Source organism: Caloenas nicobarica, chromosome 3 (genome assembly GCF_036013445.1).
Source record: "Caloenas nicobarica isolate bCalNic1 chromosome 3, bCalNic1.hap1, whole genome shotgun sequence".
Lineage (NCBI taxonomy): Eukaryota > Metazoa > Chordata > Aves > Columbiformes > Columbidae > Caloenas > Caloenas nicobarica.
The window spans coordinates 161,307-174,936 of record NC_088247.1 but is presented as its reverse complement, the minus strand read 5'-3'; the positions used below and the strand labels follow the sequence as shown (position 1 = coordinate 174,936).

Genomic DNA, 13,630 nt, shown 5'->3' with positions numbered 1-13,630 from the left:
AGATCGCTAAAATGAAAAACACATATAGCTTCACTTCAGCAGATTTATTAAAAATGAATGAAAGATGTCAGGAGTCCCTGGGAGAAATATATCACATGACCTACTTATATCGTGGGACAGGCTGAACTGGTATCGATAGTGCATTTTATAGGCGATCAGACACACTCTGCCTGAAGCTATAAACATGCCAAAACTTTTTGAGATTAAACAGGATTGTAAGGAATCTCCCACTGAGTTTTCAAACTTGCATTATGGATTAGATGCAACAAAAATCCATACTTTCTTTTATCCTTTGCTATACAGGAGGTGGTCGAACTTTTCTATAGCAGATTCAATCACTTGTAGAGCAAGATTGTCATCTCCTGTGAGGAAGCAGGGTAGATTTATCCGTACTCTATAAGCACCATTGATGAGCTATATAGAGTAACAGCTTAAAAACAAACAAACAACAAGAAGCTAATGAACAAAAACAACAAAAAAGGCAAAAAAACCCCAAACAAACCAAACCCAAAGCCTGCATGCCCCCTTCTCAGTGCTGTGATGTCTGTTTTCTGGGGAGCTCGTGGGGTGTCCCCACAATCTCAGACACAGGTGACCCAGCCGGTGGTGCCACCGGAGAACAGTCTGTGTGACCCAGCTCGCTGAGCTGACCTGGGAAAGCCGGGGACAAAGGGCCGGGCTGGGTCAGCAGGAGGTTGGTTCCAGCTCACGGAGCAACTCACAGAGCGACTGCGGAAACAGCCCTGAGCCCGGGACGAGCCCCTGGCCCGTGTGCTCCTGTCCCACCGCCATGGGCTGTCCTGTTCCTGGAGATCGGTGTGCAGGATCGTTTGAGAACCTTTTCTGAAGGATGTGAAGCATCCAGAGCAGCAACCCCTGCCTGGCTGCTGCTCAGCCAAATTATTGCTGCAAACAAGACACAGGGCACAGAGAAAGGCGATATATTTTATTAGGCTAGAAGAAATCCGTAGGAAAAAAATATTTTTAGGTATGTCAGGCTTTTATTTTTTATCTGTGTGTCTGTCATCCCCGCGGCTCTGGGAAAGCGCGTTCCAGGGCAGCTGAAGCTGCCCACGGGTCAAGAAGAAGGGCCGGGGGTCTGAAAAGAAGCGGGCGCGCTGCGGCGGCGCGGGGGGCGCGGCGCGCCCGCGCTCGGTGCTGCCGTCTGGTGGCCACAGGCCGGTACTGCAGCTGGGAAGCGGCGCCCTGTGCCCGTGCCGGGGCGGGGCCGAGGGGGGCGCTGCCGCTGCGGGCGGGGTCGTGGCCGTGGCCGTCAGAAAGCGGGGGGCAGCGGTCGGACCGGCCTCCGGGAAAAAAAAAGAGGCCCCCGGCTGTCGTGGGGCAGCCCCGCTGCGAGGGGGCACGGGCGAGGTGGCAGCAGGAGGTGGCGGCGTCTTCTCGGTCCCGGGCAGAGGGGGGAGAAACCTGCCAGCCGGCGCTCCTTGGGGTTGAGCATTTCTCTTGTCTTTGTTCACAGTGAATTTATGGGCACGCTGCTGTTGGTCTTTGCTTTCATTCGTTTCCCCACCGCTCCCTAATGTTCAGGAGCTCCAAGTCAGGTTTTTTTTTTTTTTTTTTTCCAATCACTAAGACGTGTTTTTCCCCCAGGAGAAGCTATGCTTCAAAATGAATTTGTTTCCTCACAAATGTGCAGTTCTGTTGGTGTAAGAGAAACAGAAACCCACCCTAGTCAAGTTCTAAGCGTGTGTCTGGGAGATGGATGGTTTAATTTTATGAGTTCACACCTATGCAATTTTAGTGCCGGAGGAAAATGGAAGATAAGGGCTTTTTCTGGTGTACGTAGTCATCCGTCCAGCTTTTTAGTATAAGCGAATGAGCGCGGTTTGTTCTTTACTTTTTAGTTTCCATCTTTGAAGCTGCACGGCCAAATGGGCTCGTGGTCCCCGCAGGGCGGCGAGAAGGCGAGTGAGGATGCAGAGCGGGCCAATCAGACGGCGCGAGCAAGGTTGAGGGGCGGAGCGCTGATAGGCGGAGAGAATGGCGATTGACGTGCGTAGGCAGCCAATGAGGTTGGTGAAGGGGCGGTGCTTGTGATGGTCCTACTGCGCATGCCCAAATGTTCGCAGTCCTCAGTCAGGTCCGGCGCAGGTGCGGGTTTGTGGGGGCGGAGCGCGGGAAGGAGCATCCAATAGGAGGACAGCGCGGTGGGGTGGAAAGCAGCCAACGAGAGCGCGCCGACTCAATCCAGTTGGAATAGCTAGCTCCCTGGCAAGCGTGTCCGTGGTGTCGGTGGAAGGTGGCGGAACGGTGGGAGGGAGTGAGGGGAACGGAGCTTGCATGCTGCCGCGGGCCGGGGACAGCTGGGGTCGGGACTCAGAGGCGCTGCCTCCGGGTGCCGTCAGCCAGCAGAGCAAGCGGGGCGCGTTAGCCTTCCGGCACCGGGCTGGCGGGCGGCGGTGTTCGTTTTCGGGACTTGCGTCCGTCCCTGCGACAGGGGCGCTTTCCTGCCGTGGCTCTCTGGTTTTTTTGTTTTGTTTTGTTTTGGGTTTTTTTTGCGGGATTCCCGCGGAAGGCGGCCCGCCTGCTCGCCCGGGGCTGCCGCGCCGGGTCTCAGTGCTGCCGTCCTGTGGGCAAAGCGCGGTACTGCAGGCGGCCGCCCCAATGCGGTGCCGCGGCGCGCCTCCGTGCTGCCGTCGTGTGGCGAAACTCGGGTACTGCAGCGCACGGCGAGCAAGCGCTGCCGCTGGGCGATGGCGCAGGCGCCCGTGCCAAAGGAAATGCCAAAGGAGAATGAAAGAGAAGGGTTTTTTCTGGTGTAGGTAACCATCCGCACGCCTTTTTAGCATAAAGTGAATGACCACGGTTGGTTCTTTACTTTTTAGTGTCACTCTCTGGAGCTGCACGCTTTCAGCTTTACTGACCGAGCCGGATGCGTACCAGCAGCAGCAGCAGCAGCGTGGCGAGGGCCGGAGCTGTGGCGGCGGATCCGTGAGCGCAGATCCCGCTGGCGGCGCGAGCCCGTCCCGCGGCCTCGCTGGGGTTGTCTCCTGCGGCGGTGCCGGAGGGAAGGGGCGAGACGCTTTCTAGCGTCAGCGAGAGCGTTTCCGTGTCTGCTGAGTGTGTCCCAAATGGTGTCAGTTTGTCTTAATGTTGTCTTGAATTGCTCAAATCGCTCTGGCTTTTAAATGATGCCTTGTGTTTCAAGGTGGCCCATTTCCCCCAAATCCTCCGTTAGCTCAGCTGCTCTCCTCTCCCGTATTCCGACTGACTTCCTCTGCTTTCTTCTGCGCTATTTTTTTTCAGACGCTGAACTCTAATTTGGAATTTTTGTTTTTCAGAGGGGGAGCTGTGAACGCCTGATGCTCAGCAGATTGGTGTTGCGGTTGAGACGGACAAACGATATAGACCAAGTTCTTCCAGGATGAAAGTAGGAGATGCCATTTATTGCCACAAGTGCATTTTTATACAGTTTTATGATTTCATTTGTCTCTTCACTCTTGGTTACAAGTTACAGCACTAACATCTCATTGGCTAGTTTTGCTATCCTCAATGTTACTCCCTTCTCTCTCACGAGTACACCTTAATATCTCTGGATACTCCTTTCCTCCCATCTTTCTCACGTGTAGGCCTTAGTATCTTCAAGACTGATTTCTGTTCCCATGCCCTCCGTCAGGGATTCCACGGACCCGCCGTAGTCCCCCACGGATCCCGCAGCCCAGGAGGGGAACGGAACGTGGCGGGGGAACCCGAGCGGGAGACGTGGTGCCGTCCTCCGTCCCCGCCGTGCCGCGGGGCAGCTGCCGGCCTGTGGGATGGGGGCTGCGACTCTTTGGGGCGCTGCCCCCTCTTTGTTTTCCTAGGGGAGCCCCCTGCGCTTTTTGGGGGTTGTGGTACGTACACGTACGCAAATGGCATGATGAGAGTAAGGAGCTGCCCGTTGGGGCTGTTTCCCTTGCTTTGTGTGATGGTGTCACTTATGGCACCCTGGCGTGACTGGGGGCTGGTGATGCAGGTGGGGGAGCAGGTAAGTTGGGGTCAAAGGGAGTCCCCCTGAAAAGAGGGGGTCACAGTCCAAAAATGCCTGAAAATTCATGGGGGAGGATAAAACGTATTAAAACCTGTAAATATGAGTGTGAGATGTCCAAACAGAGAGAAATCTGTCATTTGTATTTATATATTGCAGAATGGTATTCATGTATATATAAAGTGATTTTTAAATGAAAGCTTTTTCTACTATATTATATAAAGGATTCTAGAATGTAAAAAATTTCTGTTGAGGGTTTTAAAAATACAAACGTCTTGTCTATTTGTAAATTTAAATAATGATGGACTTGAAAATGAGAAATTATTTTTTATAGGAAGCAATTTAAAATAGAAAAAAGGGTAGAGTAGATAGAGCTATGTGTAAATACTATGTGTTACATAGTCCCAATAGATATTATATATCATCTCCATATATTCTCTCATGCCTGTATACATATCTTCTCTTTATTAATTGGTGTAAAGAGATACCTCGGTCTAAATAGATCTGATTGTAACTATGTCAAACCGCGCCGGCTATGCAAATCGCCTGGAGGTTCCGGCGAGTGGGTGGAGAGAACGCGAAGGGGGGTGCAGAGCGGGCCAATCAGGACGCGCGAGAAAGCTGGAGGGGCGGAGCGGAGCGCAGCGCGGGGCAAACGGGGAGGGGTGATGATGGGCGGGGAGAATGGAAATTGACGTGCAGAGGCAGCCAATCGGGTTGCGGGAAGGGAAGCGAAGGGGCGGGCGGGAGGGGGCGTGTCCCGCGGGCTTCCCGACGCGCATGCGCAAAGATGGCCGCTGGCAAGCGCGGGTGGCGCTCTCGGCGGCCGTGTGCGCGCCCCGCTCGAGCCCGGAGCGGTCCCGCCGCGCCGCCGTTCGTTGCCGTTTCTGCGCGGCCCCGGTGAGTGCCCGGCCCGGCCGGCTCCGCTGCGGCTCCGCCGCCCCGGAGAGTCGGCTCTGGGAGCCGTGCTTGTGGGGAAAACGGGCCCCAATGGCGCGGTCCTCGCGCGGCTGCGCCCCGAGGAGGGTTCGTGGGGGCGGAACACGGGGAGGAGCAGCCAATGGGACGGCGCGGTGGCGTGGAAAGCAGCCAATCAGAAAAAACGCCGACAAAGAGCCCGCTAGGGTGTATTTTAGCTCACCGGGAGGATTGGGGAGCCCCCTGGGGATAACGTGAATAGAGAAACCTCGATGAGATGTAATGGTCAGTGGCAGAAGTTGATTGACGGGAACCTGAGGAATCCAGCCTAGCAGATGCACCGGTCCTAGTAAAGCCAGGGAAACACAGGAAAGAAGTGGCGTTTTTAATTGATACTGGAGTATCTTGTTCTATTTTGAACCAGGAAACGATACCCTTAGATAAAGATTTTGTAACCGTAGTGGGAGCTACTGGCCAACAAAAGAAAGCTTTATTTTTGCGGCCAATCAAATATAAGTTAGGAAAACCAATTGGGATGTATAAGTTCTTACATATGCCTAGGTCTCCAAAACTCTTACTAAGGCGAGACCTATGAAAACAATTGAAAGCGATCATAACATTCAAATGGAGGAAAGTGAGATTCAAGACAAAAGAGCTGAGATTTTAATTGGCAATCATTCAAACTGACAAGCAAAGCCAAATAGCTCGGGAAATATTGGATCAAGTATTTGCAGGGGTATGGGCTTCGGCAGTTCCTGGTAAATAAAAAAATAAAATAAAAAAATAAAAATAAAAAATAAAAAATAAAAAAATAAAAAATAAAAATTTATGGGTTCAAGCTGGAACACAAGAGGTTCCACTTAAATGTGAGAAGAAACTTCTTCTCAGTGAGGGTGACAGAACACTGGAACAGGCTGCCCAGGGGGGTTGTGGATTCTCCTTCTCTGGAGACATTCAAAACCCGCCTGGACGCCTTCCTGTGTAACCTCACCTAAGTTTTCCTGCTCTGGCAGGGGGATTGGACTAGATGATCTTTTGAGGTCCCTTCCAATCCCTAACATTCTGTGATTCTGTGATTCTGTGAAATCAAAGAATGCAGAACCAGCGAAAATTAATTTGAAAGCTGGAGCTGGACCAGTCAGAACTAGACAATATCCTCTGAAATTAGAGGATAGAGAAGGGGTAAAAGAAATGACCGGTAACTTTTTGCAATTTTGGGCTGCCGCTAGAAGGTGAGTCAGAAGCGAACACTTCAATCCGGCCTGTAAAGAAACCAGACAGTAAAAGCTATAGGTTAGTGCAAGACTGGAGAGCAATAAACAAAATTACCGCAGATTGACACCCGGTAGTAGCTAACCCTTACACATTGTTAGATAAATGGCGAGATAATCACAAATGGTCTGCTGTGTTGGATTTCAAAGATGCCTTTGTCTGTCTTGCATTAGCCAAAGAGAGTCAGAAGCTTTTTGCTTCTGAGTGGGAAAATCCCTTTAGTGGGAGAAAGACCCAATTAACCCGGGTCGTGTCACCCCGGGGATTCAGGAGCAGCCCTGTGATTTTCGGAAACCAGTTAGCACGAGAACGTGACGCCTGGGAAGCTCTTCCGGGCAATGGGACTTTGTTGTCTCCTTATAGGCACAGAACCCGAAGAGGGTTGTGTGCAATGGACTGTAAGCTGACTGATTTTCTGCGATTAAGTGAGCATCGGGTTTCCCAACAGAAGGCCCGGCTGCTGCGGCACCGAGTGACTTATCTGGGACTGGAGATCTCCGGAGGACGGCGAGAGCTGGGGACAGAGCGGAAAGAACCTGCTTGCCGGACACCGGAACCGGCGACGGTAAAAGGGCTGCGGGCGGACGTTTCTTGAAAGGACAGGTTGGTGCGGGCTTTGGATTTATAATGATGGACTCTCAGTAAAGCCTTTGTACGAACTGTTGAAAGAAAACAGCTCTGAGTTGAATTGGACGGGAGAAGCCGGGAGGGCTTTTTCGCAACTGAAAAAGGAACTGGCGAGGGCTCCGGCCCTGGGCCTCCCAGGTGTCACCAAACCGTTTTGGTTGTACTCACACGAAAGGCAAAGTATTGCTTTGGGTGTTCCGGCACAGCGGTTAAGGTCTCCTAAGCGAGCCGCGGTCTGCTTCCCTAAGCAACCAGACGAAGCGAGCAAAGGCTGGCCTGGCTGTCTTTGAGCCGTGGCAGCTGTCGCGCTCGACGTGCGGGAAGCTCGTAAGCTCACTGTGGGACAGCAAATGACTGTATTAGCGTCCCCTGAAATACCAGGCCGTGTGGGTGGAACAAGATGATGGAAATATTGCTACTACTGACATTGTCAATCCAGCTTCTCTCCTCAGTGGATCTGTTTCGGAGCCTGTGGTGTCCGATTGCTGGGAAACAACAGAAGCTGTTTACTCCAGCGGACCGGATCTAAAGGACCAGCCGGCCACTGGAGGATGCTGAAGGCTCCTGGTTCACCGTCGGAAGCAGCTCTGCGTAAAGCAAGGAGTACGTCAAGCCGGGCATGCGGTGACAACTACCCCCAAGGTAATCGAAACTAAACCTTTACCTGCAGAGACTTCTGCCCAGAAAGCTGCGCTCACACGAGCTCTAGAATTATCCAAAGAGAAGAAGGTTAATATTTGCACTGTTTCAAAGTATGTTTTTAGAATGGTGCGTGCCATTTGAAAAGAACAAAGTTTATTAATGGCACAAGGAAGACAGATTAAATATGATACTCCAATTGTTGGAAGCTGTGCCGTTGCTAGAAAAGTTGCCATCGTGCGTTGCAAAGGGCATCGAAAGGGAGCGGTGATCAGGAAATTGGAAATAAATTGGCAGATCGCAGATTATACTGCTAGACAAGCAGTGTCATGGCCCCCCTGCCCTGCCTGGCCTCGCTGGCTTTTCTGTTGTTCTGTCGCGGTCCTTCTCCCACCCTTTCTAACTGCTTTCCCCTCCCTCCCCCAGCCAGCCATCCCCTCTTTCTTTTCTCTCTTCCTGGGTGTTCTTTTCTTTCTGCGTATCTCTCTCCAGCGGCCCAGCGCCGTTGGTTTGGTTTGTTTTTTTCCGCTCCGGCGCCGTCCCGCTCTCTGTGCCTCTTTCCCCTGGCTGTCATTCTGTGGTGCTCCTCGTGTCTGTGTTCTTGCAATTCCTCCGTCTCTGTCCTGCAGCCCATGCTATTGTCCTGCTCCCTGTCGTCGTTTCTGTCCCTGCACGCTGCCCCCGTCCTTTTTTCCCTTCCTCGCTCCATCTCTCGGTCCTGCTCCCTGCCCGCCCCCGTTCCTGTTTCTCTGCCCTTCTCCTTGCGTTTCCCCTCGTTTCTCTGTCCCGTTCCCTCTTTGGTTTTGTTTCCGTGACGCTCTGCCCCGCTCCCTGTCCCGTGGCCCGGCGCCCGTTTCTCCTTGGTCTGTCTCTCCCGCTGCCCGTTTTAGGAGTTTTCCCCACCGTCTGTGTCCTGCTGCTTGTCTCTGATCTTGGCCTCTCCTTCCCTTTGCCCTGCCTCCCTGTCCCTTTTGCCTCTCTCTCTGTGTCGCCTTGTCTTGCTCCCTGTCCCTGTCTTTCTCTGACAAGCTGACCTGCTCCTTGCCCTCCTTTTTCGTGGAATCACAGGCTCGTTCTGCTTGGAAAAGACACGTGCAGTTTTATAATCTCTCGGCTGTTTCGAGAAACTGCCTGGGAGAGATCATTCCTTTTCTTGTTTTCTTTTCTTTCTTTTTTCTTTTCTGTTCGCTTGTTTGCAGCGAGGCAGCTCACGAGGACAGGTGAGCTGCTGGACTCTTGAACAAAAACGTTGAGGGCGAGGAAGGGAATCCTGGCTACGCTTAGGCTTGGGGAAGTGTACGTGGGTATGCGTGTCTGTCGTCCGCGCGGCTCTGGGAAAGCGCGTTCCAGGGCAGCTGAAGCTGCCCACGGGTCAAGAAGAAGGGCCGGGGGTGTGAAAAGAAGCGGGCGCGCTGCGGTGGCGTGGGGGGCGGCAGGAGGCGGCAGCGGTGGCGGCGTCTTCTCGGTCCCGGGCAGAGGGGGGAGAAACCTGCCGGCCGGCGCTCCTTAGGGTCGAGCGTTTCTCTTGTCTTTGTTCACAGTGAATTTATGGGCACACTGGAAATAGCCTTGAATGTTTAAACGTAGAACTGAATTTTTAGTGAGAAGCGGCATGGGCATAGTTAATTTTGGAGCACCTGGGTGCCAGTTGAAATGTAAGGAATGAGACGGGATGGAAACTAGTAATCGAAGCTGGGGTTTACTTGTGGGTTTTTTTCCTTGTTAATATGTCGATGGCGTGTTGTCCTGCAGCTCGATCCCCGTTCTGTTTAGTGGAGTTTTCAATTGAGGACATTCAGGTAAAAAAGTGTCCTTCCAGAAAAGGACTAATCGTTCGTAGGGCTGAGAGAGGCTTTTGAGTACGTGATCAGAATTGAAGCTGAATACTACTTTACGATGCTGCTGTTGGTCTTCGCTTTCGTTTGTTTCCCCGCCGCTCCCTGATGTTTGGGAGCTCCAAGTCGGATTTTATTTTTTTCAATGACTAAGACGTGTTTTTCCCCCGGGAGGGGCTGTGCCTCAAAATGAATGTGTTTGCTCACAAATGTGCAAGTCCGTTGGTGTAGGACAAAGAGAAACCCACCGTAGTCAAGTTCGAAGCGTGTGTCTGGGAGATGGATGGTTTAATTTTACGAGTTCACACCTGTGCAATTGTAGTGCTGGAGGAAAATGAAAGCTAAGGGTTTTTTGTGGCGTGGGTAGGCATCCGCACACCTTTTTAGTATAAGCGAATGACGGTGGTTTGTTCTTTGCTTTTTAGTTTCTGTCTTTGAAGCTGCACGGCCAAATGCGCTCGGGGTCCCCGCAGGGCGGCGAGCAGGCGAGTGAGGATGCAGAGCGGGCCAATCAGACGGCGCGAGCGAGGTTGAGGGGCGGAGCGCTGATAGGCGGAGAGAATGGCGATTGACGTGCGTAGGCAGCCAATGAGGTTGGCGAAGGGGCGGTGCTGGTGAGGTCGCTACTGCGCATGCCCAAATGGGCGCAGTCCTCAGTCAGGTCCGGCTCAGGCGCGGGCTTGTGGGGGCGGAGCGCGGGAAGGAGCATCCAATAGGAGGACAGCGCGGTGGGGTGGAAAGCAGCCAATGAGAGCGCGCCGACTCAATCCGGTTGGAATAGCTAGCTCCCTGGCAAGCGTGTCCGTGGTGTCTCGGGGGGGTACCGGGAATGAACGGGACGGGCGTCGGGGCGAGGGACGGGAGGCTGCGGAGCTCTCGCTGCGGCCGGCTCCCGGGGATCTGGAGGGAGGCGGTCCAGGGCAGGGCAGTCCTTCGTGAGGTCCCCGGAGCCGGCAGAGGGGCATGAGGTGACAGGCGGGAACCTCCCGCCGGGTGTCGGTGCCCGCTGAGCGCGGCGGGACGGTGGGAGGGAGCGAGGGGAACGGAGCGGCGAAATAGGCGGCAGGTGAGTGCGGGCGTGGCGAGGGTGACCGTGACGTTGGAACAGGAGGAACGGGATGGGCCAGTGCGGTGGGGAGGTGTTTAGTTAGGTTTCCCCCTCCTGCCCTCAAGGCCGAGCTCGCGAAGCTGGTGAGAGGCGTGTGACTCTTAGGGCAGGTGGGCTAAAGGTCTGTGGCCTGGAGCCGTGTCTCCGGTGCAGCGCCCGTTCCTGGTATTGCGGTCTCTCCGGGAGCGGCGCAGCCCCCTTTTGTCAGGGGGATGTTTAAAAACAGAGCTAAGGTGTGGTTGCAGGCTCGGCGGCGTGGCGAGCGGGGTGCCGCTTTGGCGGAAGTGCGGAAGCTCAGGGCGAGGCCCGGCGGGTTCTGTGTCTGTACGTGCGATGGGGTGTGTCCACCCACGCCAGGCTCAGGGTCCTTCCCGGCCCGAGCGCCCTCCCCGTGGAGAGGAGCCCTGTGGAGCCGTGGCACCCACGCGCTCGGCTTCCCCTTTCTGGACAACGTGGCACAAGAGAAAGAAAAAGAAAACGCACGCACAAAAAGACAGCGCAAGACCTCGCGCCCAATAGGCACGTGGCTTTGCGCTTCGGGCGGGGAGGCGATGGGCGGAGGGAATGGCAATTCAAGTGCAGAGCGGGCCGATCGCGTGCTTGCATGCTGCCGCGGGCCGGGGACAGCTGGGGTCGGGACTCAGAGGCGCTGCCTCCGGGTGCCGTCGGCCAGCAGAGCAAGCGGGGCGCGTTAGCCTTCCGGCACCGGGCTGGCGGGCGGCGGTGTTCGTTTTCGGGACTTGCGTCCGTCCCTGTGACAGGGGCGCTTTTCTGCCGCGGCTCTCTGTTGTTTTTTTTTGGTTTGGTTTGGGTTTTTTTGCGGGATTCCCGCGGAACGCGGCCCGCCTGCTCGCCCGGGGCTGCCGCGCCGGGTCTCAGTGCTGCCGTCCTGTGGGCAAAGCGCGGTACTGCAGGCGGCCGCCCCAATGCGGTGCCGCGGCGCGCCTCGGTGCTGCCGTCGTGTGGCGAAACTCGGGTACTGCAGCGCACGGCCAGCAAGCGCTGCCGCTGGGCGATCCCTTATTCTGACTAATTCCTCTGCTTCTTTCTGCGCTATTTTCTTAAGATGCTGAACTCTAATTTCAAATTTTTGTTATTCATAGGGGAAGCTATGAACACCTGATGCTCAGGAGATCCCGCAGCCCAGGTGGGGAACAGAATGTGGGAGAGCAGAGCCCAAGCGGGAGACGTGGCAACATCTTCCCTCCCCACCGTGCCATGGGGCAGCTGCCGGCCTGTGGGATGGGGACTGCGACTGTTTGGGGCACTGCCCCCTGTTTTGAGGAGTTGTAGTATGTACATATGTAAATGGCATTATGAGAGCAAGGAGCTGCTCGTGGGGGCTATTTCCCTTTTCTACCTTTTTTTGGAGAGGAAAAAAGGGGGGCTTTGGGGGGGTGATGATGATGTTACTGGGGGGTGTGCTGATGGTACTGGAGGAGCAGGCCAGTGAGGGATGGGGGGGTTACAGCCCCAAAATGCCTGAAGGATCATGGGTAGGGTGTTTAGTGGTACTGTGCGGAGGAGAAATTTCTCCCTGTCCTCTGCAGGGAAAACAAAATAAAACAATCCTACATCAAAGCTGTCCTGGAGAAATAGTTGCTGTTTGTCATTCAGGTTCTAGAACTGCCGGATGTCCTGTTAAAGGTTGTGGTGGTGCAGGTCAGGGATCCCCAGGCTGTGCCGAGACCACAGGACGGCTGCTGGTGGAACAAAAGTCAAGGAGAACTTCTCAGAGGTAAGAACCTTTTGATTTGCTCTCCTCAGGACACATCCATTTGCCTCTGGGCCTCTCACAGGCTTACTCGCCACCTTGTTCCCTCAGAAACACGTTTCCTTCCAGTTCCTCTGTTATTGCCCCGTCTGCCTTTGGGTGTCCGCAGGCTCTTTGGTGGCATCAAGGTGCCCGTTTGACCTTTTGCTTCATTAAATTCCCCTCTTTTTCTCTCTTCCCCTCAAAATTTCCCCATTTGCTTTTGGTACATCCCAGAGGCCTCATTTTTCCCTCTTGTACGCTCTCAAGACCGCTCTGTTTGCCCCTCTGCTCCCTTTAGAACTCCTCTGATTTCCACCTGCTCCTCTCAGGACAGCTGAGCTTGTCTTTTGGGGCACCTGAGAGCCCCCATTTACCTTCCTTGTAGCCGCCCCCCGTGTTCTTGTTGCCTGGGGACCTGTTTGTGTATTTTGCAGCCCAGAGGCCTCTGTTTGCCTTTCTTCTGACCCAGAGCCCTTCACGTGGCCTCCAGTTGCTGCAGGACCTCTCCCTTGGGCAGCGTGCCCTGGAGCCATCGCAGGCACCCCCATCAGCTCCCCACATCCCTCTGTACCGTTCGTGTGCCCCCTGTCCCCTTGTGTCCCCTCCATTGTCCTTCCAGGCACCAGAATCAATGTGTGTGGCAAGTGGCCTCGTCAAACCACGTCCCTTCCAAGTGCCTCTGTCCCCCACATGGTCCTCTCGGGAGGAGGGCTTTAGTATCGCTCTCTGTGGACTCGTTTGTCTTTCTTTAGACCTCTCCCAAAGGGTTTTATCATTTATTTTCGTTTGAGATGCTGAAGTGTTACTTACGGTGCTTGGTACTGTTTCTGCCATGTGGGGTTTTTTGTTGTTTCCAGCCTATCCTGGTGTTTTCTGTCCTTTGGGATTTATTTATTACTGTTGTGAGAGTCAGAGAGAAAACGAGGAGTCTCTGTGACTTACAACTATTGTTGATCTGCAGTGTTTTAGAGCAGGATTCTTACAGGATGTATTTCTCCCCAGAATGCAGCGCTGGTACAAGTTCACCAGGACACGTATGTCCAGCAGGTCTGTCGGGCTGGGCAGGCGGTGAATGGACGCGCTGGCAGCGGCTGCTGAACCAGCCGGGGTTTGTTTGACCGTGTCCAGCCTCGTACGTGTGGTTTGTTTTCACTTGCGGGTTGAAACAGCAGTTTCCTTAATTAAAAATACCCCAACATGGCCCCCGGCTGTTTATAAGTGGAGGTATTAAAAAACCTCCCAGGTAGTAATGATTCCCAACATAACATTAAAAGATTTAGATGCAAAATAAAATTAGAAAACAGTGAGTCATGACTGTCTATATTTAACCACAGCTTTTTTGGGAGGTGTGTGAAAACATCACAGGTATGAATTGCCTCTAAGTAGAGTCAAAATAAAAAGACAGCAAACTACATCTGATTAACAACAGTTAATTTTAATTTTTCACTGTGATATCCAGTCTGGGCTTCTCCTGTAGGGGCATGTCCTCG

The 13,630-nt window shown here is 53.7% G+C and overlaps 1 long non-coding RNA gene across 2 annotated transcripts; it reads left to right on the top strand.

The window, feature by feature from the left end:
- The first annotated feature begins 4,796 nt into the window (after positions 1-4,796).
- LOC135987762 (uncharacterized) lies at positions 4,797-13,342 on the top strand. Of its 2 annotated transcripts, none has more exons than XR_010606043.1 (5): positions 4,797-4,885; positions 6,624-7,444; positions 11,488-11,676; positions 12,002-12,122; positions 13,143-13,342. It is a non-coding gene; the product is annotated as an uncharacterized LOC135987762 (long non-coding RNA). The 2 variants fall into 2 exon arrangements; XR_010606044.1 differs by lacking the exon at positions 13,143-13,342 and having other exon boundaries at positions 6,624-6,740; positions 7,242-7,444; positions 12,002-12,973.
- The last annotated feature ends 288 nt before the right edge of the window (positions 13,343-13,630 follow it).